Source organism: Peromyscus leucopus, chromosome 12 (assembly GCF_004664715.2).
Source record: "Peromyscus leucopus breed LL Stock chromosome 12, UCI_PerLeu_2.1, whole genome shotgun sequence".
Taxonomy (NCBI): domain Eukaryota; kingdom Metazoa; phylum Chordata; class Mammalia; order Rodentia; family Cricetidae; genus Peromyscus; species Peromyscus leucopus.
This window is the reverse complement of record NC_051073.1, coordinates 16498351-16520408: the sequence shown is the minus strand read 5'-3', so window position 1 is coordinate 16520408 and position 22058 is coordinate 16498351.

Genomic DNA, 22058 nt, shown 5'->3' with positions numbered 1-22058 from the left:
TTCCCCTTCACCCCAGCCCACCCTCCATTCCCACCACCTCCAGATCAAGGCCACCCCTGAGGACTGAGATCAACCTGATAGACTCAGTCCAGGCAGGTCCAGTCCCCTCCTCCCAGATTGAGCCAAGCATCCCTGTATAAGTCCCAGGGTTCAAACAGCTATCTCATGCAGCAAGCCCAGGACCTGGTACCACTGCCTAGATGCCTCCCAAACAGATCAAGCCAATCAACTGTCTCACCTATTCAGAGGGCCTGATCCAGTTGGGGGCCCCTCAGCCTTTGGTTCATAGTTCATGTGTTTCCATTCGTTTGGCTATTTGTCCCTGTGCTTTATCCAACCTTGGTTTCAACAATTCTCGCTCATATAAATCCTCCTTTTTCTCACTAATTAGACTCCCAGTGCTCCACCTGGGGGCCTAGCTGTGGATGTCTGCATCCAGATTCCTCAGTCCTTGGATGGGGTTTCTGGCACAACTATTAGGGTGTTTGGCCATCCCATCACCAGAGTAGATCAGTCCCAGCTGTCTCTTGACCATTGCCAGCAGTCTTTTGTGGGGGTATCTTTGTGGATTTCTGTGGGCCTCTTTAGCACTTTGTTTCTTCCTTTTTTCATGTGGTCTTCATTTACGATGGTCTCCTATTCCTTGTTCTCCCTCTCTGTTCTTGATCCAGGTGGGATCTCCCGCTCTCTTTCCCTCGAAACTTGCCCTTCATTGCTCCCACTCATGTCCAGGCTGTTCATGTAGATCTCATCCATTTCTCTGTGTCTTTCTTGGGGTCCTGTTTTCCAGGTAGCCTCACTAGTGATGTGAGTAGCAGTCCAGTCATCCTTTTTCCACATCTAGCATCTTCCTATGAGTGAGTACATACCATGTTTGTCTTTCTGAGTCTGGGTTACCTCACTCAGGATGATTTTTTCTAGATCCATCCATTTGCCTGCAAACCTCATGATGTCATTGTTTTTCTCTGCTGAGTAGTATTCCATTGTGTATATGTGCCACAATTTCTTTATCCGTTGCTTCAGTTGAAGGGCATCTAGGTTGTTTCCAGGTTTTGGCTATTACAAACAATGCTGATATAAACATAGCTGAGCAAGTGCTCTTTTGGTATGATTGAGCATTTCTTGGGTATATGCCCAAGAGCGTTATAGCTGGATCTTGGGGGAGATTGATTCCCAATTTTCTAAGAAAGCGCCATATTGATTTTCAAAGTGTTTGTACAAGCTTGCATTCCCACCAGCAGTGGAGGAGAGTTCCCCTAGTTCCACATCCTCTCCAGCATAAAGTGTCCTCTGTGTTTTTGAACTTAGCCATTCTGACAGGCATAAGGTGGTATCTCAGAGTTGTTTTGATTTTCATTTCCCTGATGATTAGGGATGTTGAGCAATTCCTTAAATGTCTTTCAGCCATTTGAGTTTCCTCTGTTGAGAATTCTCTGTTTGGTTCTATAGCCCATTTCTTAATTGGATTGTTGGTCTTTTTGATGTCTAATTTTTTGATTTCCTTATATATTCTGGATATCAGTCCTCTGTCAGATGTGGGGTTGGTGAAGATCTTTTCCCATTCTGTAGGCTGTCGCTTTGCCTTGTTGACTGTATTCTTTGCTCTACAAAAGCTTCTTAGTTTCAAGAGGTCCCATTGATTGATTGTTTCTCTCATTACCTGTGCTACTGATGTTATATTTAGGAAGTGATCTTCTATGCCAATGTGTTCAAGACTCCTTCCTACTTTCTCTTCTAGCAGGTTCAGAGTAGCTGGATTTATGTTGAGGTCCTTGATCCACTTGGACTTAAGTTTTGTGCACGGTGACAGATATGGATCTATTTGAAGCCTTGTACATGTTGATATCCAGTTATGCCAGCACCATTTGTTGAAGATGCTTTCTTTTTTCCACTGTACACTTTTGGCTTCTTTGTCAAAAATTGTATGTTCATAGGTGTGTGGGTTAATGTTAGGGTCTTCAATTCAATTCCCTTGGTCCACATGTAGGTTTTTATGCCAATACCAAATTGTTTTTATTACTGTAGCTCTATAGTAGAGCTTGAAGTCAGGGATTGTGATGCCTCCAGAGGTTGTTTTATTGTACAGGATTCTTTTGGCTATCCTGTTTTTTTTTTTTTTTTTTTTCCATATGAAGTTGAGTATTATTCTTTCCAGGTCTGTGAAGAATTGTGTTGGTATTTTGATGGGGATTGCATTGAATCTGTAGATTGCTTTTGGTAAAATCACCATTTTTACTATGTTGGTCCTGCCTATCCATGAGCATGGGAGATCTTTCCATTTTCTGACATCTTCTTCAATTTCTTTTTTCAGGGAGTTAAAGTTATTTCCATATAGGTCCTTCACTTGCATGGTTAGTGTTACCCCAAGGTATTTTATGTCATTTGTGGCTATTGTAAAGGGTGATGTATCTCTGATTTCCTTCTCAGCTTCTTTGTCCATTGTATATAGGAGGGCTACTGATTTTTTTGAGTTGATCTTGTATCTTGCTATGTTGCTGAAGGTGTTTATAAGCTTTATCAGTTCCTGGGTGGAATCTTTGGGGTCACTCAAGTATACTATCATGTCATCTGCAAATAGGGAAAGCTTGACTTCTTCCTTTCCAATTTGTATCCCCTTAATCTCCTTATGTTGTCTTATTGCTCTGGCTAGAACTTCAAGTACTATATTGAATAAGTATGGGCAGAGTGGACAGCCTTGCCTTGTTCCTGATTTTAGTGGAATTGCTTTGTGTTTATCTCCATTTAATTTGATGTTTGCTGTTGGCTTGCTGTAAATTGCCTTTATTATATTTAGGTATGTTCCCCATATTGGATTTGTCAAAGGCCTGTTCTGCATCTAGTGAGATGATCATGTGTTTTTTTTTTTCTTTGTGTTTGTTTATATGGTGTATTACATTGATGGACTTTCATATGTTGAACCACCCTTGCATCCCTGGGATGAAGCCTACTTGATCATGGTGGATAACTGTTCTGATGTGTTCTTGGAGTCTGTTTGCCAGTATTTTATTGAGTATTTTTGCATCAATGTTCATGAGCGAGATTGGTCTGTAGTTCTCTTTCTTTGTTGTATCCTTGTTTGGTTTGGGAATCAGGGTTATTGTAGCCTCATAGAAGGAGTTTGTAATGTCCCTTCTGTTTCTATTATGTGGAACAATTTAGAGAGTATTGGTATTAACTCTTCTTTGAAGATCTGGTAGAATTCTGTGCTGAAACCATCTGGTCCTGGGCTTTTTTTGGTTGGGAGACTTTTAATGACTGTTTCTATTTCCTTAGGTGTTATTGGACTATTTAAATACTTTATCTGGTCTTGATTTAACTTAGGTATGTATTACCTATCCAGAAAAATGTCCATTTCTTTTAGGTTTTCCAGTTTTGTGGAGTAAGTTTTTTGAAATATGACCTTATAATTCTCTGGATTTCCTCAATGTCTGTTGCTATGTCCCACTTTTCAAATATTAAGGGATATTAATGACCAGTGATTGTTCATCCCTGTTATTTTTGGTGGTAGTGTGTGTATACTTCTCTTCTTTGGGGTTTACTGTTGTGGCTTTATCTATTTGGTCTTTTCATGGTGTCCCAAATTTCTTGGACATTTTGGTTCATGACTTTGTTGGCTTTAGTGTTTTCTTTGACTGATGAATCTATTTCTTCTACTGTATCTTCAATGCTAGAGATCCTCTCTTCCTTCTCTTGCATTCTGTTGGTTATACTTGCATCTGAAGTTCCTGATCTTTTACTCAGATTTCTATTTCCAGCATTCCCTCTGTTTGTGTCTTCTTCATTTTTTTCCATTTCCCTTTTCAGGTCTTGGACTGTTTCCTTTACTTGTTTCATTGCTTTTTCATGATTTTCTTTCAGTACTTTATTGTTTTCTTCCAGGACTTTATTGTTTTCTTCCAGGACTTTATTTTTTGCTTCTAATTTGTGTGCCCTTTCCTCTAGTTGTTTACAGCGTTCTTCCAATTTTTTTGTCTTTTCCTCTACACAAGCCTCTAACTTCCTCATGATGTTATTCATAAGGCTGTTTTCTTCTGCTTCTTCTAATTTTTGATGTTTAGATCTAGATGTTGGAGGCGGGCTAGGTTCTGGTGATGCTGTATTGCTCTTCATTTTGTTGTATGTACTTCTGCCTTGACGTCTGCCCATCTCCTTATGGTTCGTTCTTGGCCTTATCAGTGTACTTGTTTCAGACAGAGCTGACAGATTCAGGAATTCTCTCTCTCTTGTCCAGATGGGAGCTCCCTTGTCCAAATGGGAACTCCAGGGCAGGATGCAAGCTCTTATCTGGATGGGAAACTCGGGTAGGATGGGAGCTTTTGTCCAGACAGGATGTCAGTGGTAGGATGGGCGCTCTTATCCTGAAGGGAAGTCCAGGGCAGGATGTGAGCCCTCTTTGGTTCAGAAGGAAGTCTGGGGCAGGATGGGAGCTGGGGGCCGGACTCTAAGTCTCAGAAAGTGGCTGGGGTCTCAGGCAGATGAGCGTGGGGGTAGGGCTTGGAGATTGCAGGGGCTGCCGGGGGCTTGGACAAGGGGATCCTTCCTGGTGGGGCTAGAAGGGGACCTGCCCGGTGGCCAGAACCTGCGGCCAAGTTGAATAGGTGTTCCCAGGAGTGGCTGGAGCCCAGGGGTGGGGTCCAGGATGAGCCTGGATACTCACCTCTGGTCCAGAAGGGAAGTTGGGGGCAGGATGGGAGCTGGGGGCCGTACTCTAAGTCTCAGGAAGTGGCTGGGGTCTCGGGCAGATGGGTGTGGGGGCAGGGCATCGAGATTGCAGGGGGTGCCGGGTCTTGGACAAGGGAATCCTTCCCGGTGGGGCTAGAAGGGGACCTGCCTGGTGGCCAGAACCTGGGGCCAAGTTGGGTAGGTGTTCCCAGGGGTGGCTGGAGCCCAGAGCAAGGGTAGTCTTTATGCTGTCCACAAGTAAATATTTTCTCTATTTTGGGCCAAGTTCCTTTGTCCCAAAACCTCATTTGCAATTTATAAAATACTATCATTTGTGGAGGGACTGGAGCTTAGAAAAGGATTCCATTTTTATACTGTGATTAACACAAAAGGTAAAAACCATTTAAAACTAGTAGGCTTCTGGTTATACAGTCTTGAAAAGAATGCAGCAGTACATTCACTCATGTAAAAAACAAACAAGGGATATTAAATATTGTGGTGGTTTGAATAAAAATGGCTTTGATATTGTTGAATATCAAAAATTGTTGAAGTAGGCATGTCCCTGTTGGAGAAAGTATGAGGCTAAAGATAGACTATGAGGGTTCAGATACTCAATGGTGGCCCATTCGCTCACTATTTTCCTGCTGTCTGAGGATCCAGATGTAAAACACTTAACTGTCTCTCCAGCACCATGTCTGTCTGTGTGCTGCCATGCTCCTTGCCATGAAGATAATGGACTAAACCTCTGAACTATGTACCAGTGCCAGTTAAATGTTTTCCATGATAAGAGTTTCTGTGGTCATGGTATCTCTTTGCAGCAATAGTCATTTTGAAAAAGTCAGCCAACTACTTATAGTACTATCAAGTGTGAAGAAATGGACTACTTTTTCATCTGTAGCCACAACACTCACATAAGAGAGAGAGAAAGAGAGACAGAGACAGAGAGACAAAGAGAGACAGAGACAGAGAGAGAGAGAGAGAGAGAGAGAGAGAGAGAGAGAGAGAGAGAACTCACATGTGACACTGAACAAAGTAACTCACTATGAAAAATAAAAAAAGGAAGATTCCATGGAAGACTGGAGATCAGTTTTACCTGGGTCTGAGGGCTACCCATCATGAATGGAAATATTACTACATCTGTTCCTTACTACATCTTTCTGAAATGGGGCACAGTAAGGATCCCAAGCAGCTGAATCTGGGTTTTATACCCCTGTAATTGCCATGAGATGACTGGGAATGATGGATCAGGGTATGCTGCTCTAGGAGGACAGAACAGAGGGCACTGTTCCCAGTTATTCCTTGTCTGTCTCAGTATGTTCAATTCTGAGTTCATAGCTCTATTATTCTTAAAACTGACAAGTTATAAAAATGTAGGAAAATGTGAGGACAGGTGAGGCATGTTAGGGCTTGTAACACTTTGAGTTAAAAGAAACAAAAATTAGGAGAAAAATTGCAATTGGATAAATAAGTCAAAAAAGTATTATGAAGACAGTGCCATTGAAATCTGAAATGGGGGTTGAGCAGAAATAGGAAGGTTCCAAAGTGTGATTGATGGTCTAAATATAGAGGAAAGAAATTTGTTTGCTTTTTTTTTGATATGGTTTGTCTTGCTACTTTTTTATTTTTGCATATTAATAGTCTCTAGTACTGGAACTATATGGGAAGTATATTAAAATTAATACTGGAGAATAAATTAAATTACTATTATGTAGAGGCTGGAAAGCTATGTTTTCATGTTATTATGGTTCGAGAAGTATTTGTATTACATTTTTAGACATTGCAATTTTTTCAGCTGCTTCACATTTCTGTGGCTATATCTTCTCTGCCATGATCGTCTCATCTCAAACAGTGGTCACAATAAACTGTTGCCTCTTTAAATGTCCTCTTGTAAGGCATTCAGGTGCAGCAACAAGAAGCATAAGTAAATGATATTTTGCTTTCTGTTGAAATCAGACTCTGCTCTGCTCTAAGCTACAACATATTTTATTAAACAGTGTTTTGTTGTGTTTGTTTTGTTTTTCAGTCTGCTCTGACCTAGAAGGCTCCATTTTACAAAACAAAACAGAAAACCTTGCTCCATCTTTACGTCATAGGATGGCTAGAGTCCTGGTTAGACCTGAACACCACCATTGTTTTCAACACTAATCAACACTGACTGTTAGGTGATGTTTTCTCAAAGACAGAAAGCAACCTACCCTATAAAGGCATCAGTATGCACTGAAACTGTAGGAACACTGGGTCTGTCAGAAAATCAGGTCTGAGAAATTATGAGTCAAAGCAATATAATGAAAGGTGGTAATTCTCTTCCTGTGCCATAAAGTGATAGAAACTTAACATGGTTATGGCATAGCTATCAGCTGATAGTTGTGTTTGTGTCAAGGATGGAAATGTGGAGGAATGTTGAATTGTCCCTAGCTCTCAGCTCTGCTCAATTTCAATGCTCTTCATCCATATATTTACCCGTCTCAATCTGGAGTTGGACTTGCTGTCTCCTGTTCCTATCCTTGTTCATCTTTCACTTGTTGATGCCTCTTATATTATGACTCCAGTAGTTCAATCACCAGCTCCCTCCTGATACTGATCTGGTTCGTCATCTTTCTCAGTCCACTTCTTAAGCCTTTAAAGTTTGAACTCTGCTATAACCACTTCTAACATGTATTCCTTCAGGAAACCAAATATATTGAGATAAATACAGTCATATATTATGTGTGGTATCTAAAATGATACAAGATTTAATATTAGTAATTACTTTTAGAATAAAACAACTTGCATTCTGCTAGGCCAGATAATTAGGGTGGCTTCATATTTTCATGAATAACACTTAAAATTTTGAAAATATGATTTTAAAAGTAACTAAGTTTGTAAAACCTAGTTCTCTTCAGTTCCCAATGACTTTTTAGTACACTAAAGATAAAAAACACATCATTTTTATATATACGTTGAACCTAACTTTCATCACATTCTCTTTTATTTATTTTTTTTTAAAGATTTATTTATTTATTATGTATACAGAAGAGGGCACCAGATCTCATTACAGATGGTTGTGAGCCACCATGTGGTTGCTGGGAATTGAACTCAGGACCTCTGGAAGTGCAGTCAGTGCTCTTAACCTCTGAGCCGTCTTTCCAGCCCCACATTCTCTTTTAAAAACCCAGAAATTAAATCAATGCTAGCAGTCCTGTCCAATAAGCATAAAAATTAATTTCATTAGTAGGAAAATAATAGAAGCTTTAGATGACTGAAACTGTCTAGTTAGCTTTGTTACCTCCACAGCCAGATAATGAAAGGAACTTTGTGGTATTAAAATTAAAGAAGAGAGAAGGGGGTGAGGAGAATGAAGGTAGGAAGGCAAGAAGGAATGTGGAGAAGGAAGGAAGGAGAAAGGGAGGGAGGGAGGGAGGAGGAGGGAGGAAGGAAGGAAGGAAGGAAGGAAGGAAGGAAGGAAGGAAGGAAAGAAGGAAGGAAGGAAGGAAGGGGAAGGAATGACCTAGAATCCTCAGAAGTGACTTCAGGGGTAAGCTGGTTAAGCATCAAAACACCAGGGTTATTACTTAGAATGCAAATATGCAGAATTCAGAATTTCAGAAATGTTCTGTCAAGATGTTACAAGCTAATGTGAATTGTTGTAATACAGTAACTGCTGTACCACATCCTGTGATGTCTTTGTGAGCCAGTTTTGAGAGGAAATCAATATGCAAATATATTAATAGGATTGAGAATACAGCATATACCTAGCTCTTAATGTTAAATATGCATGAAACATAATACATCAGTGTTTAATTCTATAGTAATTTCAGTATTATATTTGCACATTCAAATTTTATAATTCTAAGTTTATTATAGACATACATATGCAAAAGCTATTTTGTATAGCAACAATAACTTTGATTTCCAGTACTTCTTTCTCAGAAAAGAAGCTATTACAAGACATGACTAAAGAAGCCAGGTTTTCTTTTGTTTTCCTATTTCAAGTAGCATACAATTTAAATTTATTCAATATTTATCAATATTAGTTATGCTCAATATATTTTCAGTAATATGTCATAACACACAGAAAATCATTTTACCACAAATATATAAATCTTCAATTTGTTTCATGATACAATGATAATTTCTTTAACACAATAAAGTAAGGACTATGACCTTTTCTGTTATTCTGTAAAATTAGTAAGCTAATTATGAAAATATGAAAGATCAACATTGTAGTTTTAATAGCTATACAAACTCAGGAAGATTTAATTTTGTTTTGATTATTATGCATATTTATTGTCTACACCAAAGAATAATCCTGCATATACTTCCTATGTAAAATTAAAGAAATTAATTATAGTATGGTATATGTTATAAGATATAGGTATAAAGGTAATTCTTAGTAATTTAATCATTTTGAACTATCTTAAATGATCATTAGCTTTGGTAACCTATTTTGAGTTAATTGTATTTAAATGCTTATTCTATTGTACCTACTTAAATGAGTTTTAAGATATCAGGATATTATATTAGAAAAAATAACTAGTCCTCATAGAATTAAAATATTTTTTAAAAAATCCGATTGACTTCAGTTGCATTAAAAATTTACAGCCAGGCACCTATTATCACAGAAATATTGATGGCTTTGGAGTTGTGAGTTTATCATTGATTTAGTCATTTTTAATGTTACAACTGTTATCTTGTAGGTTAATATTTCAAATAGAGTAGTACATAAGCGTTAGGGATTCAGACAAATATATTTACATCCTCAACTAGAAAGGATATAGTTTTCTTTTTTTTTTTCAACTGTACCTTTGCTATGTAGACTTCTCAGTCCCTGAAACTTCCAAGAGAATATCTTAGGCTCTTCTAAGGAATATACTATTCAAAAGTTGACTATTTATAGCGTCCTTTCTGTTTCTCATGCATTCAGCTCCAACACTACCTAGAGACATTTTTCAAATCACCTTCTTCACAACATATCATCAAGTATTTTTCTAGAGGAAATGGGATGACACTATCAGCATTGATTATTAGCATTTGGTTTTGCAAATTTTAGACATTTATTCCCTGTACATTGTTGGATTTGTGCTATTGGATATTAGTATTTTTGAGTACTTAAAAAATAAAAAAAGGGAAAATTATTTAGGGAAATTTTGATTTTCATTAGAAAACTCAATAATTATAGTTTATGAAATTAACTATAATATTGTCAGGAAAACACACAGATTGCTTAATATTTAAATATATTAGGGTATACACAAAATGAAGAATACCAAAAATAGGGAGTATGGTTGAAATTGAATACCATTTTGACATACACAAAAGGACATTCGAGGTCTGGGGATAATAAAGGGAAAAAATGGTATTACCTCTACTTATGAATAGTGAGAGGATGAAAATGTACTGAATAGAACATTTATTCTTTTGTATTTTATTTTTATTACTTTTAAAATATTTAAGTGTGTGTGTGTGTGTGTGTGTGTGTGTGTGTGTGTGTTCATGCTGGTGTCAGATAGAATGTTAAATAGGCAAATATGTAATTGGTTACATAATTTATCAAATTAAACATTCTCAAAAAAATGATCTTCCAGTCTTAGGTCTACAAACAAAACAGAGAAAGTCACCATGAATGTCCTTTTCCAACACCATGTCCAATGTATATTTTCTCATCTTCTACTAAGCCAGGAGAGTTCTAAGGATACTATTTCCTCCAATTTAACAGAATAGGAAAAGAAGTCTCTAAAATTTGGTAGTTATTTTGTCCTTCCAGATGATGGATAAAATTGCTTACAATATCTCTCTTATTGAGAGAATAAGTGACTAAAATCCAGGTGTTCTTTACAAGAGCTTACCATTATTTTTGAGTGTCAAAAATCTTTTAAAAAGCAAAATTTCTCCTATATTTTTGATTATTGCTAAAATGCAATTTTATATTTAGGGTCATTGGTCACTTTGCATTTCTAATAATTTCTATTTTTATACTATATTCAGTAAAACACTGATACAGCATTGATTTCTATTTGCTACAGATTTCTTTGTTTTTTTTTTTAAATCTTAAAAATTACATATTTCCCCAATTGTAAAACAAATCACGATGTGATATTTTTTAGTCTAAAAATAATCCAATAATTCAATATTAATATGTTTGGATTTAGGAAGATAACCATCTTCTAATAGAGGAGATTGTAGTATGTTCATTTGTTAAGTGAAGGAAGTTTCTCTGTGTAGCTGGCCTGGTCATTGTATCAGGTGGATCAAGAGATGCTGGGGGGGGGGGGGCGCAACGCCTAGATGCATTGGGAGAGTGCAATGGAGGATCAAGGCTGGGCCAAATGTGTTCTATTAGTATTGGCTACCAAGTGAGCTCCAGGAAAGCGCAAAGCTACACAAGAGAAACCTGTCTCGAAAAAAAAAAAAAAAAAAAAGAAAGAAGTCATGTGGAAACTAAACTGAAGGTAAGAGAAGATATTTATCTTTGTGCCCTTAAGGATCTAATTTAAATATGGATTTGTGGTGATATTGTGTTCCCAAAATATTGTGCACGCTAATAAACTTATCTGGGGTCAGAGAAGAGAACAGCCACAATATTAAACATAGAGGATAGGCAGTGGTAGCACACACCTTTAATCCTAGCATTCCAGAGGCAGAAGTCCCTCTGGATCTCTGTGAGTTCAAGGCCACATTGGAAACAGCCAGGCATGGTGACATGCCTTTAATTCCAGGAAGTGAGCTTTTATCCCAGTGAGTGATGGTAGAAAGCAGAAAGATATATAAGGCGTGAGGACCAGGAACTAGAAGCATTTGGCTGGTTAAGCTTTTAGGTTTTCGAGCAGCTGTTCAGCTGAGATTCATTCTGGATGAGGAATCAGAGGCATCCAGTCTGAGGAAATAGGATCAGCTGAGGAACTGGCGAGGTGAGGTAGCTGTGGCTTGTTCTGCTTCTCTGATCTTCTAGCATTCACCCCATACCTGGCCCAAGGATTGATTTTATTAATAAGACTCTTTAAGATTCATGCTACAATGGATTATGATCTTATTCTACTGAGTGAAATAATAATTTGACCAAACCCAAATTAATTAGAGCATAACACATATATTAAAAAGAAGAAAGACAAGAGTACAAAGAAAACAAAAAAATATGAAAATATATTTTCATTACACAGTTTCACATATTGATTAATTACTGTGTGGGTCGGGGTGATGAGCATATTGGGGGCACACAAATCAGACACTATGTATCTATGTAGAGGACAAGTTTATAGACTGTATTCTGTCTTCCCAAACTTTTTGTTTGTTCCGAATGTTGAACTTACATCATCAGATTTATTTAGTAAGCATTTTACATGCTGACTCATTCCACTATACCAAATGCGCTTACTTCTTCCCACTTTTATAATCAAAATCACCTCAAAAATTCAGACTCTGCAATAATGATTACTCTGGTTGTTTCCCTTCATTTGATTTTTAACTCTTGGTTTAAATACCAGGTAAGAGTATTAAAATCAATTACATTTGATTCACATATTTTGCTGTAGAATCATTATACAGAGATTTATATATGTTCCATTATGATTCATAGTCACTTTCTTAGTTCTGGGTTGTGACACTGCATTCATGTCCCATCAACAGAAACTTTTTGTGCAGATGAGCCTTCTTCATCCAATGGCATGTTTAAAAATGAGGGTTCACAAACAGAAAGTATCACAGGCCCACACAGGAAGTAAACTATTGAAGATTACATTTGACAGCTTAAACAGGTTACATATGACCATGTCATTGAGGGAATTTCTTGCTATGTTTATGTGGTATTATGGAACAGTCCATTCTGAGAAAGAAATTCAAAGGATTTTTTTTATTTGGGATGAAGAAAAGGCTAAGATCTTGTAACAGAAGGAAATTATGTGTTTTAGATAAGAATAATTACATTTTACATGGACCACTAGGAAGGGAAATAAATACTGAAACAGAAATTTAGTTTTGCATCATATTTAAGTTGAAAAGATTTCATTTGAGATTAATACCACATAAAGAACATATATATATGCACACATCATGCATTAATATATCCATATATATTTATATTCATAAATCACACATACAGTAGATATACACATCACATTTCACATTACTGTACTTTTACTATTGTGTTTATTCTGGTCTCTCCAACTCCTGCCATGCATAAATCTCCTGGTCTCCCTCAAACTTATGACCTCTTTTTCTTTGGCTTTTGATATATGTGTATGTGTGTGTGTGTGTGTGTGTGTGTGTGTGTGTGTGTGTGTGTGTGTTTGTATGTGTATACACACACACATATATAATTTTGATGGTAATCCTACATAAGCCAATTAGTTAATGAATTATTTCCCCCTATTCTATAGTATCTTTCATTCTCCTGAGTTTCCTTGACATAATTTCATTTCTTAAATCTTGCTTTTATTTTGAGTTAGTTTCTCATTCAACAGACACTTGTCTGTGTCTATATCATGATATAATTCCCTAGTTTTTTCTAGTGTTTTTCTCTAGTAATTTCAGAGTTTCAGGTTCTAAACAGAGATCTTCCATTGCAGTTGTTTAAATGTAATTGCTCCCATAATCTCACAGAGAGTGGCACTATTAGGAGATGTGGCGTTTTTGGAGTGGATATGGCCTTGTTGGATGAAGTGTGTCACTGTAGAGGTGGGCTTTGAGGTTTCCTATGCTCAGGTTACCATCTAGTGTCTTAGTTGACATCCTGTTGCCTGCAAGATGTAGCACTCTCAGCTCCAGCATCACACCAGTCTGCATACCACCATGCTTTCTACCATGATGATAAATAATGGACTGAACCTCTGAAACTGTAAGTGAGCCACCCCAATTAAATATTTTCCTTATAAGTGTTGCCAATGTCATAGTGTCTCTTCACAGCTATAAAAACACTAACTAAGACATATGTTTATGTTGTATGATATTTTGTTTTTGTTCTGACAGATTAAGCTTGCCTGGAGATCAGAGGGTGGAACTAGGCACTAGTTAGCCATAAAGGCAAGGAGGTAGTGGCTCACACCTTTAATCCCAACACTTAGGAGGCTCATGCTTTTAATCCCAGTACACTCTGGAGGTGGAGACAGGAATATAAGGTGGTTGGAGACAGCGTCTCAGGCCCTTTCAGAGGATCTGAAGAGGTAAGAAGTCAGTACTAGCTGTTCCTTTGATTCTCTGATCTTTCAGGTTATTACCCCGATATTTGATTCCTGGTTTTTATAGATAAGACTAATTAGGATTATGATTCAATTTGGTACCAGAAATGAGGTATTGTTTTTATAGGCCTGACCATGTTTTAGTTTGGAGTAATAGAGGTGTTGGGATTCTGGATTAGACAAACAGCTGAATGCTTTAAGAGTTTCTTAATAGGCCATACTCATAGAAGCATGGGTGACAGTGGTATTGAATGTGATTTGATGAACTGTGGGGATCAAGAGATTACAGAAGAGAAGAATTTTAGTATGTTGCCTAGAGATCATTTTTGTGAAATTTTGGTGAAGAAAGTGGCTGTTTTTGCCCTTGTTCAAACATTATGCCTGAGGCTGAAGTATAGAATTTAGGATTATGTTTGGCAGAGGAAATTTCAAAACAGCCCAGTATAGACTCTGTTTTGTGGTTACTAGTGTTAACTCTAGTGAAGATATATAATTAAAATGAACAAACTGAGCAAAGAAAAATATTTGAGAAGAAAAAGAGCACCAGAAAGTGAACTGAAGCTAAATTCTGTGTTCATGGAGATAAACAGATTAAGAAATGGAATAAAGGGAGTGGTGACCTCAGGCCAAGATCCCACCTAGCTAAATTTAAAACTTGTGAAAAGGAATTAAGGAAAAGCGTGGATCCTGGGTGGTGGACACTCCTAGGGGAAGGGAGAGGCTGTTGGATCTCTGATTTTTGAGGCCAGTCTGATCTCGAGATCCAGTTTCAGGATGGCCAACCTTAGACAGTGAAGGACAGAAAGCTAGTGAAGACATCATTGAAATACGGAGCCATGTTCCAACACCAGTAAGCAGCAGACCATGGCAGCTTCAACAGTGTGGTTCTGGCTTCAGAGTTATGGATAGTAGAAACAGGTTATGTAAATTGCCTCCATACCGAAAGAAAGACACTAAGGCCAGCCTGTGTCAGTGGTGTTTCTGAGTGGAGGCCTAAGAGAGGCTAATGTATGAAGCTTTTAAGGTGGTCTGGATTACCTGGAGAACCTAAGATGTTAGAGATGCTAGAGTCATGGGATACCTGCCAAGGTGAGCTGCTAATAAGGTGTACTACATGTACAAGCAAAAGAAATATCTTACTGTTAGGGAAGCTGAAAGGAGTTGGATATGTGAAGAACAACTTGGTATCAGACGTGAAGATAGAGTTTGGAATTTGTTCAGCTTGTTTTTGGTCTTGCTTTGGTCCAGTGTTTGCTGACTATGCTTCTTTCTTTATGTTTTGAATGGTAATATGTATCCTGTACCCTTATATGTTGGAAGTATGTCATCTGTATTTTGTTTTGCTTTTACAAGGGATTCAGTTAAGAAATTGCATGAGTCTAGAAATAGACTTTGAACTTTGGACCTTTAAGAATTTTTGAGAATGTGATAGACTATGGGGACTTTTGAAGTCAGAATAAATGAATCTTGCATTATGATATTGTTACAAGCTTATGAGGAGCAGAGAGTAGAATGTGTGGATTTGCATGTAATTGGCCCCCATAATCTTACAGGGAGTGGCAATATTAGGGGGTGTGTGTGTTTGTTAGATTGGGTATGGCTTTGTTGAAGGAAATGTGTTATTTTGGGGACAGGCTTTCAGGTTATTTTAAATGTATCATTCTAGTTAATACTTAAAAATGGATTTTTGGAAAATCTGGCTTTGATTCACTTTCTGTTGCTTAAATAATGGTAATTCAGCAATTGTACATTTTTTTTTTTTGCAAATCTGAAGTTTTGTGTATCAGCAGATATGACTCTAGACTTATGGAAAATGAGAATCCTTAATAAAAGTTTTGGAAAAACAGATATAAACAAGTGTGATGATGAAGAACAGAACAAGTCATTTTTCAATTTCCAAACATTGAGCATGTAAATCCTTCAGGAATTAATAGCCTAGCCCATGGCTCAAAGTAAGATGTCTAAACTAGACAATATAGTCAGCAGTTCATAAAATATCCCATATGGAAAATAGTTTTTATCAAAGTTCAAAAAGCAAAAACAAAATACAAACATTAATGCAATACGATATATGTGTGTGTATGTCTGTGTGTGTGTGTGTGTGTGTGTGTGTGTGTGTGTATGTATGTACAACATTTAATGAAAAATGAAGCCATAATTTGAAAGAAAACAAGGGGGATATATTCGAGGTCTTGGAGGAAAGAAAGGAATGAACGAGAGAGAGGAACATGATGTAGTAACATTATAATCTCAAAAATAAATAAGTATATATATTTAACAATGATATAGGAGCACACTAAACTGATTTAATATGTGAAACTAAGCATCACTTACAAAATATGTCAAAAGAGAGATTAGTAACCTCAAAAATAGTTTATTTACACAATGTCATCTGTTAAAAAAAAGAGAAAATATGAATAAAAAGGAATGGATATTTATTTAAGAAATGCACTCTGTTATTTATTTTTTTTGTTGTTATCTCTTTGTGGGATTGGGGAATGTTCAGCAACAATGATGAGAATGCTGGAATTAAAAACCTGATCCAAAGAAATGCAAAAAGAATGCTTCCAGATCAAAGGAGGAAACAAAACACACAGTTATAAGACAGGGAAAAATTACCAGATAGAAAGAGTTCCCTCCAAGTATCCAATCCAGAATTCACAGGCAAAATAGTAGAGAGGAGTGTCAAAACATCCAGCGAGAAGAAGACTTCACGGGCTGCGAAGCCAACTTCTCAGCAGAAACATAGAATCCAGTAGACAGGAATATTTTTGTTATAAGTACATACGGGAAAAGTCAGCTAAGTAAAGACACCATACCAAGCAATAAAAGTCACTTGTTAGAGATGAAGATAGTCTCATAGGAAAAAAAAAAAAAAACTGTGAGAATAAATCTCGACCTGCATAGTTGTGTAAGAGAGCTGTATTGGTCAGAGTTCGCTAGTGGAGCTGACTGGCTTGCGTTGTATGGCCTGGGTAGTCTAGCAAAGGTAGTTTTATTCTGGACACTTGTGTGGGAATGCAAAGTCTCCTTCTTCCCTCTGCCTTTCATCTGGATTTTTACCTGGAAATTCTGCCCACTTTTAGGGTAAAGTCTTTCCATTTCAAATAATCTGGTCAAAAAGTTATTCCCTCCTGCAGTGCCCACTGACTTGGCTTTCCATTTATTCAAACTGAAAATAAAGAGATCTAATGCATAAGATGAAAATATCAGAAGATATAAAAAAGAAAGAAAACAAAAAGATACATTTAATGTTTCTAATATTATAAATTTAAATGATCCATAGTTTTAGTAGTAATGTGAAAAACAAAAATTAATGTAATACCAACAATGTTATGTAAGGAAAATAACATCAAATATTTAAATGTGTAAAAATACAAGTAGCAAGTTTTATTAACATGGTTACTTCTTTTATTTCATTTTCTCTTCTCTTCAGAACCGTGGTAAAGTTCTATCATCTCAGCACCACTTGCTAATTTTGAAATATGCTTTTTGTAAGCCTTCTGTTATTAAAAAACCAAAAATACTATTATGGTTAGACCTGAAATAATGAATAAAGCATTAAAATTTACTGTGGGATTAAATAATTTAACAAAAAAAATGAAAGCTGAATGAGAAGAGCTTTCATAGAAAGAGTAAAGAAGCAAACAAAATTGAAAGCAAGTTAGAATGTCAGTCGCAGAAATTATAATACTTAAATGTAAATAGACTATATCATCTGATTTAAAATAGGATCATTTAACAAATTTTAAATATCTAACTATATGTTCATGACAATAACATCCTCTCACCTCATAGGACATACAAAGATGGTTTGTAAAATTTAGCAAACATAACTCCATGCAAATGAAATTAAAACTAAGCAGGACTATCTATATCAATGCCAAATAAAACAGTGTGCAGATCTAAAGCTAAAACAAGCAAGCATGCCAAATAACAATAAAAAAGTGAGACAAAGACAGTCGTCATATAATGATAAATAGGTCTGCTTTTTCAAGATAATATAAACCTTCTATGTTGTCCGTGCAGCCGTGCTACACAGAATGATCCCGAATTCAATGAAATTGTTGAATTATGTCAGTCCCACAGCCACAAAATTGAATCCTAAACTTTACCTGGAAGCACAAAGACCTTAAATGGCAACACAAACTCTTAAAAATATCTACAATGCTTGTGGGGTCACCTTATTGCACCTATTAACACAGAGACATAGTTAAGGAATCATTATAGTACTAACATAAAGATTGACATAATAAATAATGAAATACATATAACCATAACCACCTGATTCTCAATAAAGTGTCACAAATTTCAACTTTACCCAAGAGATATTAGGTAATACATGGTACAGGAAAAACTGAGTATTAACAGGTAGCAGATTGAAACTTGACCATTTTCATTCTGTATAAAACCCAATTCAAATTTGATGGATGTCTTAGTTAGGGTTTTTATTGCTGTAAAGAGACACCATGACCACAGCAACTTCTATAAAGGAAAACATTTAATTAAAGCGGCTCACTTACAGTTTCAGAGCCCAGAGTTGTCCAAAAAAATCTGTTGTGAATGGGAACCAAAATGATACATTTAAAATAACATCTCCACCCCTCATTCACAAAGCTTTCTGGACATTTATTAGTTTCAGCTGTGTCATTCAGTTACTCTTGTTTCTGAGCATAGTCACTCTGGAGGAAGGAGCTCCAGATACATGTGTGGTCACAAAGGTTGTCAAGCTCTATTATATCCCCAAATCAAAGCATATGAGCACTACTAGTACAGCAATGACATGGGAGAAAGTCCATCCTGGTCTGGACTGTTGATAGCTCGTATACACTTATGCTCAAGACCAGTTTAGCCTGGCACTCGTGGAGCCACATGTTTCTGCCTTGACACCGAGTCTCTTCCAGCAGTTCTAACTATGGGCATCAGCTCAGGGCTAGGAGTCATCAGCATCTTTCCCATGATATTTTAAAACAAGTCTTATTATGAGTTTCAAGGCAAGATCTGGGATAATTACTCTGTGTTACCTTCAGTGAAAGGAATGTTGCTCCAGGCTACCTGAATTTGGAATAGAATTGAAGAAAGATATACTTTGTCCACTATGGCTGTTCCTGAACTTGGAACTCAAACTCATGATTGAGTCTGAGGGATCCAGCATATACATAGGCTTAGAGCTGTACTGTGGTCCTTGGCACAGCTGGCAATACTCCAGACTAGTATGTAGGCCTCTCTCTGGTGCCAGACCATTCTAGAGGTTCCATTTTTTTTAGCACTGACTTGTTTACATCTCTGTTCCTTGTTGTCTTAGGCAGTGAAATAACTGGTAATTCCTTAGCTATCATGGATGACATTAAGTTGTATTGTCACAAGAACTATCCAGACTAAGGAGAGGGGTGCCTGAAGGCTGGCAAACAGAATTAGCTGAACCTCCTTTGTGTACCTCTGCCATTCATATCATAATCTTACCTACCATCTGCTCTTCAAGTTTGAGATAGGAGAAGAAAAGGAAGTTGTAGTGGGTAGCCATTCCAGCTTTAGTTTGGAAGTTCCAACCTCCATTGAGGTTTTGGTAACTATCATGCCCACAAGGCTGGGCCAAGGGAGGGCCTGAAGACCCGAGATTGGGACATGCCTAGCTCTCTTGCTGCTGGGAGCCCAGACGCTAGAGGTGGACGGAGGAGAGTTCTCCAGAGAACATCGCCGGACTACTGCTGCATCTTTCCCAGAACCCCAAGCTAACTATTCCTTCATTTGTAAGTTACGCCATTAAATAAATCTCCTTTAAACTACGTGGAGTGGCCTAAATAATTACACCAACAGGAAGTTATTAATCTTCCAGAGATTCAGTATGTGGGAGTTGTAAAATGGATGTTGTGTGGCTCTGTCTAGTAGATTGGTTGATATGATAATGGATTTCACCTCTAAGGATAATCCCCTATCCTTCCCCAAGTAAGAAGCATTCATTTCCATGCTGTTTGGAGTTAGAGGATGGCCAGTACTGAAAACATTTCCTTCTTGCCTTCTTCAATATATCTTTTATTTGCATTGTACTGATATCAGGCACTGTGTTCTATAACCTAGTGTTCTTAGGGGATTCCATTCAGAAACTATCTTGGCCTAACACCTGGCCATATTTATTTTCTCTATGTGTGCAAATTTCTCAGCTGTTTAGCTCACTAAAAATTTATCTCAGGAGCTGGATAACCTCCTCGCTGTTTGGACAGGGCCTGCAACATTTTGCCTCCCTAACAACAATGAATAGAGCCCATTTTCCCCACATCCCAAACAACTTGGATTACTATTACCTGTTTGTTTACATATAGTAACGGTAATAATGGACATGAAGTCCTAGTTCCTGTGGTTTGATTTCTTCATATACCTCTGGGCATTTTATTAAGTTTTTTTAGGAGGAGGGTAGGTGTAGATTTAAGACAACTCTGCTTTAAAAGGACATAAGAAAATACTTTAAGTCAAGTATGAATTTCCACTTCCTAGGAACATGGAATCAATTTCTGGTGAAGGATGCTTTATACCAATGTGATACTTTTTACATTTTTAACAATACTGTTGACCAAGCCTTGTACAAGTGTTTATTCAAGGAGCTACATCCCAATCAGTGATCAGTGGAAGATTAAACCAAATTGAATAAGTTATGTAAACCTTTAACCAAAGCTCAAAGAATGTCATAGCAATACATAATATACATAATATAAACAACTTTGTGGGTAAGTGCATTAGGTACGTGTATATATAAAATGAAGGAAACCATGTCATATGTTATAGATATTATAGCATTCCTAGGTTAGAGTTGGTAGCGAGTGGGGTTTTTCACTCAAATTAAAAAATAAATGGAAACCTTTTCAAAGGATCTAAGATAAACCTGTAGAATTCTGTTTTCAGTCATGTGTGTGTGTGTGTGTGTGTGTGTGTGTGTGTGTGTGTGTGTGTGTGTTTGTGGTGGGGAGAGCTGTAAAACACCTGATGGTCTAATAAAGAACGAGGAAGGCAGGGGAAAGTATAGGCAGGGCTGGCAGGCAGAGTATATATAGAAGGAGAAAACTGGAGAGAGGGGACCAAAGAAATATCAGTCAGAGAAGGACTCCAGGGGTCAGCCACCCAGCTACACAGAGTAAGAGTAAGATTTAGAGAAGTAATAGTATGGAAAAGCCCAGAGGCAAAAGGTAGATGGGTAATTTAAGATAAGAAACTAAGCCAAGCTAATGCCAGGCATTCATGAGTAAGAATAAGCTTCCATGTGTGATTTATTTGGGAGCTGGGAAGAGGGATTCCCCAAAGAGCAAAAATGACCAATGTCGTGGATATCACTCTGTATAAATAAAATGCTGATTGGCCAGTAGCCAGGCAGGAAGTATAGATGGGACAAGCAGAGAAGAGAATTTTGGGAAAAGGAAGGCTGAGTCAGGAGATGCCAGCCTGCTGTCCAGGGAGCAGCATGTAAAGCCATGGAATGTGGTGACATATAGATGAACAGAAATGGGTTAATTTAACATAGAGGAAGTAGATAACAAGAAGCCTGCCATGGCCATACAGTGTGTAAGCAATATAAGTCTCTGTGTGTTTACTTAGTTGGTCTGAGCAGCTGCTGGACTGGCACGTGAGAAAGATTTGTCTTAACTTTGGGCCAGGCAGGACTAGAGAAAACTTCAGCTACAGACCAACCACAGAAGGAAGGAGTTGGGTCTTCCCGCATCAATCACTAATTAAGAAAATGCCCTAAAGGCCTTCCTGTAACCTGATGTTATAGAGGCATTCTCTCAACAGAGGCTCCTTCCTTTCTGGTGACACCAGCTTGTGTCAAGTTGACATAAAACTAACCATCAAAATGTGGGAACTAGCAATAGATTAAAATATAATTATAACCTATTATATATGTACAATAAAATTTTATTCTGACTTATTACATATGGAAATCCTGCCATATTTTATAAAAGTGATAAACCTGTAGAACACTATGCTAAAGGAATTAGCCAATCACTGTCAAATATTCCAAGACTCTAATCATGAATTATCAGAAATAATCAAGTGTAAAAAAGGAAAGAAATTTCAAAAGTTGTAGCTTTGAAAACCTAATAGCACACAACTATTTATATATATAAAATTTAATTTTTTTTCATTTTACCTACCAACCACAGTTCCTCCTCTCTCCCCTTCTGTTCTCCCTCACGCTCCCCTACCCTACACCTCATCCACTCCTCATAGAGGGTAAGCCTCCCTTGGGGAGTCAACACA